A 6,427-nucleotide genomic window follows, 5' to 3' on the forward strand; every position below is an offset into this window, starting at 1 on the left:
GCCAGATATAATAAATAATAATATATATTATATATATTATATATATTATATCTTTCCTGGCTGGAGGGCACCCGGGAAGGACGCGACGGCTTGGACTCCCTGAAGCGGCAGCTAGACTGGTGACTGGGAGCAGCCGCTGAGATCACATAACACTGGTCTTGAAAGACCTACACTGGCTCCCAGTACGTTTCTGAGCATAATTCAAAGTGTTGGTGCTGACCTTTAAAGTCCTAAACAGCTTCGGTCCAATATACCTGAAGGAGCGTCTCCACCTCCATCGTTCTGCCCAGACAGTGAGGTCCAGCGCCGAGGGCCTTCTGGCGGTTGCCTCACTGCGAGAAGCCAAGTTACAGGGAACCAGGCAGAGGGCCATTTCGGTAGTGGCACCCGCCCTGTGGAATGCCCTCCCATCAGATGTCAAAGAGAAAAATAACTACCAGACTTTTAGAAGACACCTGAAGGCAGCCCTGTTTAGGGAAGCTTTTAACGTTTAATAGACTATTGTATTTTAATATTCTGTTGGAAGCCGCCCAGAGTGGCTGGGGAAACCCAGCCAGATGGGTGGGGTATAAATAATAAATTATTATTATTAATCCGAGCAGTCAGGGGCAGAGTGAGCTGCTAATGGCGGACATTCAGCGCGCCGCCCGCCCATGACTGCCAAATGTCACCCCCTCAGCGAAGACACCCGGGGCGGCCCACCCCCACCCCCACCACACCCCTTCCCTCCGCCCCTGAATTTGAGTCATGGATCTAGCTTAGTATTGCCTACACTGACTTTCAGCAGCTCTGAACCTGGGACCTTCTGCATGCAAAACAGATGATCTGAAAGCTATTTATGTTTTCTGACTTTCAGAATAAGCACGGCACTGGTATTTACGATCACTCCGGTTGCATAATTACAATTTGAGTTAAGAATACGCTTCGACTTTGAGGACTCTGAGGATTGAAGATCATGCTTGTTTATAGAAAGTGGCTTTATTTGGGTGTTATATCGGATTGGACAAAGTGAATATTGTTTTCATATAGCGGACAGATGAAGAATCGGAAGTTCTTTATTTTCGGAATCTTATTTTTCTTTCTTCTTAAACCTCTTTTCTACCATTTTTTATTTCTTTTCCTTTCTCTATTTCTTTCTCTCCACCTTTTTCGTGTTCTTATTGTATCTAGATAAATGTCTTTGTTTGGTTAAAAAAAGGGGGAAAGATATTAAGTTTTGTAGTTTTCTTTATAAACCTCATTATTATTTTTTAAGGAATATGCTTCTTGCCTAAGAACAAGAAGCAGAATGAAAAACCACCAGCTGAAATCAGCAATTTTCACGTGGTCTGAGGTGGCAAAAAGAGCTACTGCCTTAAACATGCAAACAAGGGAATCATGTTTCAAAGCGGGGAAAGGAGGCTGCTCCATCAAGATAAATAAGTAATATCCGCAAAAGAGCTTTTCTCTCTCTTTCCCACCGGGTTGCACCCATTTTTAGCTCCTTCTGCAAGATTAAAAATTCTTCTGCATTGTCCCCTTTCTGATGACACCCCATTAGTGTCTGTTGTGTGTCATCGTCACTCGGGAGGTACACAATAGCGTGCGAAAGCACTGCATTCTCACAGCAGCGATTTCCAAAGCGCGCGCATGGATGTTCCTTCTAAATTGTGGGCCATCTACAGAACTAGTGAGGCTCCAGTTTCCCCCCCTTCTTTTGTTAGGGAGAAGAATAGCCCTTTGAAGTTTCTCTCGGCTTGACGGCTGTGGCAAAAGGAGAGCTTGTTCTGAGCGCGAGCCGAGAAGCTGCTGAATAGAGCTCAACCCACAGTGCAAACAAGCAAAAGGATTGCAAGAGACATGACGGTACAAAGCCAGATGTGTGTGGGGGGTTTTTTGCAGGAGAACAAAGGGGCCAGGGCAGTTTTCTGCTGGGAGTTGCTAGCTGCTGGGTTTTTTTCTTTCTTTCTAGCTAGACTTTGATCTTCCTCTTCGCTAATCTTCCTTGGACATCATCTCTACTCGTCTGGCCTGCCATGTTGGAATTTTTCATGGCATTTATTCCTCAGTAAGGGAGACAATGGACTCAGCTACAGTAGTAAAAAAAAACCCCAACGCTTTGAACGCGTTATAAACATGCAACACCAGATGGCGTCAGAGAGCAAACAAATTGCCATTTTTACATATGGTTTTTACATAGGGTAATCTGGTGAACCGGGTTCGCGTCTCCGCTCCTCCACATGCAGCTGCTGGGTGAACTTGGGCTAGTCACACTTCTCTGAAGTCTCTCAGCCCCACTCACCTCAGAGAGTGTTTGTTGTGGGGAAGGAAGGGAGAGGAGAATGTTAGCCACTTTGAGACTCCTAAAGGTAAAGGTAAAGGGACCCCTGACCATTAGGTACAGTCGTGGCCGACTCTGGGGTTGTGGTGCTCATCTCGCTTTATTGGCTGAGGGAGCTGGCGTACAGCTTCCGGGTCATGTGGCCAGCATGACTAAGCCGCTTCTGGCGAACCAGAGCAGCGCACGGAAACGCCGTTTACCTTCCCGCCGGAGTGGTACCTATTTATCTGCTTGCACTTTGGCGTGCTTTCAAACTGCTAAGTTGGCAGGAGCAGGGACCGAGCAACGGGAGCTCACCCCGTCACAGGGATTCGAACTGCCGACCTTCTGAGCGGCAAGTCCTAGGCTCTGTGGTTTAACCCACAGCGTCGATATACTATGGACAAATATGGAAAATGAATAACAATATACAAAATGGATGAAAAAACCAGAAGAAGGAAGGAGGGAAGTCAACGCTTAGGAGCAAGTATAAATGTAAAATGCAACACTTTATATGCATGTGGAGTATGCAACCGGAAAACTAATAAAGATTATTTTTTTGGGGGTGGGGAATTAAACTCCTGATATTGGAGCACAGGGAGACTTTCAAAGCCCTTTAAACATCTGAGTGAGTGAGTAGCTAGCTAGCTGCAGGGGTGGAGAACGAAAGCTACACTGTACAGGCTATTTTCTCCTCTCCTGTCCCTTCCTCCTCCTCCTCCTCCTTCACCACCCACCAGATCACTGGATCACTTGGATATTTTAAGGAAAAGCACCCTCCCACACAGCCCCTTCTCCTGTTAGGAACTCTGCAGAACTGCTCTTAGAACGACTGCTATTCAGTTGGTTAGAGCGTGCTGCTGATAATGCCAAGGTTCCAGGTTCGATCCCTGTATAGGGCATCTGCAGATTCCTGCATTGCAGGGGGTTGGACTAGATGACCCTCAGGGTCCCTTCCAACTCTACGATCCTATGATTAGACTACCATCACCACCGACAAGAATAAAACCAGAAACACCATCTCCACTATCAGGCTGTGCAACAAAGTTCTGAAATAATTCCCAGAGGAGATGAGGAGCCACATGTTGTTTTCCTGGGCGACATCTCAAGCCAGTTTGTCTTTTTCCCACTGGTAGATTTAGTGTGCGATACCCTCGCTGACAGATCCATCAGCAGCATTCATATCGTTCAGTGGTTTTTAATGAGAAAGTTGCACGCTCTTGTGATTGCTATGCAAATGTTCAGAAAACTCATTAACTGGCAAGATCTTTAACCTCCCACTGCAAACTTCGCTCCAAGCTCACATCTGTTCGAAATCAGAGCAGGAGACCCCTGTTCTCCATGTGCCCTCCCCCATGAACATGAGCGCACATTTGCCTTTCAGAGGCAAGGCTTGTAGGAACATCAGGGGGTCTTAGCTTTGGGGGCAACGTGTGGGTTTGGGGTGCTGGTTTTATTTTCAAAAGCTTTGGCTTCTCGTAGCATCAGATTCCATATGTTTATCCTTTATTGTGTGAAGACGTACAGTGGTATCTCTGGTTGCAAACGGGATCCATTCTGGAGATCCGTTCACAACATGAAAGGAACGCAACCTGCAGCGGCGCATCTGCGCATGCACGGGTTGCGATTCGCTGCTTCTGCACATGTGCGTGACGTCATTTTGTGCATCTGTGCATGCGTGAGTGTCGAAACCCAGAAGTAACCCTTTACGGTACTTCCAGGTCGCCACGGGACGTAACCTGAAAGAACGTAACATGAAGCGGATGTAACATGAGGTATGACTGTATTTCCTTTTGCCTGCCTGAATCAGTTGCCAATGAGTTTCATGGAACGAACCCGAGTTATGGTAATATGAGAGAGAGAGGACAGAAACCCTCCTCTACTTAGTTTCTCTGTAATGATAAACACCTTTATCATGTCCCCGCTTAAGTCTTCTCCCTATACTTCCCAATTTTGTGACTGGATGCCTCCCAGATCTGGCGACTTGTCTAAGTTATGCAACAGGGGTGCCCAATATGCAGTCCTAAGCCCAATAGGGATTGGAGTGGGTGCACTGGGGGGGGGGGAGGCAGAAGAAGGGTTTATGTGAGTGAGTGAGAACACTGACTTAGTTGGTGCAGCCTGACACTTTTTTAAAAAAATATTTTTTTAATTAAATGTTCTGTTTTACAATTTCAAATACTCATTTTACATCCTTAAAATTTCAGTGACTTCCCTTCTTCTCTTTCCATGGTTCATTTTACGTATCTTAAATCCCTGCATATTTTACAAAAACTATACCAATCAGTTTTCCATTATTGCATCCATCAAAACTTATTCACACTCTTGAATTTATCTTAATGCTGCCGGCGTTTTCAGCTCTATACAATTATTTCCCATATATTCAATAAACGTTTTCCAATCTTCTTTAAACATATGTTCTTGTTCTCCTATTCTATAGGTTAAGTTTGCAAGTTGTACATATTCTGTCAACTTAAGGTGCTATTCTTCTTTGGTTGGTACCTCACTCATTTTCCATTTTTGGGATAACAAAACACGGGCCACAGTTATAATAGTAATAATAATAATAATAATAATAATAATAATAATAATAATAATTTATTATTTATTATTTATACCCCGCCCATCTGGCTGAGTTGTTGCATACATAAATAACCTTTTCTGACACCTGGGGATTTCAGTCTGAATTATTGCCAACAGAAAGAAGTGTGGATTTTTTTGGGAAAGTACTTTTAATCATTTCTTTCAATTCATTATAGATCACTTCCCAATACTCTTTTACCCTTTTACGTGTCCACCACATATGACAGAATGTTCCCTCCGATTCTTTACAACTCCTACACTTATCTGATTCTGTCTTGTACATCTTAGCAAGCCAACTCAGAGTTAAATACCATCTGTGAATCATTTTCAGGTAGTTCTCCTTCAAAGAATTTGTTGTTGTTGTTTAGTCGTTTAGTCGTGTCCGACTCCTCGTGACCCCCTGGACCAGAGCACGTCAGGCACTCCTGTCTTCCACTGCCTCCCGCAGTTTGGTCAAACTCATGCTGGTAGCTTCAAGAACACTGTCCAACCATCTCGTCCTCCGCCGTCCCCTTCTCCTTGTGCCCTCCATCTTTCCCAACATCAGGGTCTTTTCCAGGGAGTCTTCTCTTCTCATGTGGTGGCCAAAGTCTTGGAGCCTCAGCTTCAGGATCTGTCCTTCCAGTGAGCACTCAGGGCTGATTTCCTTCAGAATGGAGAGGTTGGATCTTCTTGCAGTCCATGGGACTCTCAAGAGTCTCCTCCAGCACCATAATTCAAAAGCATCTATTCTTTGGCGATCAGTCTTCTTTATGGTCCAGCTCTCACTTCCATACATCACTACTGGGAAAACCATACCTTTAACTATACGGACCTTTGTTGGCAAGGTGATGTCTCTGCTTTTTAACCTTCAAAAAATAACATGCTGTAAATTTCAAGTTGCTTTTCCGGAGTTTTTCTGGAAATCTATATTGTGTCCTAAATCTATTGCCTGACACTTTTAATCCTAGGGTCATGGGTTCGAGCCCCACATTGGGCAAAAGATTCCTGCATTTCAGGGGGTTGGACTAGATGACCCTCGTGGTCCCTTTGAGCTCTGCATTGCTGTGATTCTGTAAGAAGAGCCGTGCTGAATCAGGCCAAAGTGGGCCAATCCAGGAGCTCACAGAGGCTGAGATTCACATTTTAAGGTTGTGTTCCTCCTGTCAGAAAGCCTTTTGAAAGCATTCACATTAGGACGTAGCCACTAGAGGACATTTGCTCAGCTTGCAACGAGAGCGTAAGAAACTAGAGAGGGAAATCTAGAGCTGGCGTGTTGTTTTCCATCACAATGGATAAGGTCCTACATTTAAGAAAGATAAGGGATACAAGGGAAGAGGGAGGAGAAAGGACAGTTGTATGCAGTGGACTAGACTTAACAGCAGGAACTTCTCTGCCCAGCCCATCACCTTTTCCAGATGATTTAGTATGCCACTTCAATATCATTTTCTTCTTATTTTACAACTCTTTCCCTCTGCCCCTACAAAATGCTTTCCTTTTTCCAGCACTAGACCTTAACGTCTGAGGTTTTAAAGGAGAAGACAGGCTTCCCCAGCAAAGCTGTTG

This window comes from Podarcis pityusensis (assembly GCF_964106645.2).
Source record: "Podarcis pityusensis genome assembly, chromosome: 9".
In the NCBI taxonomy this organism is placed as follows: domain Eukaryota; kingdom Metazoa; phylum Chordata; class Lepidosauria; order Squamata; family Lacertidae; genus Podarcis; species Podarcis pityusensis.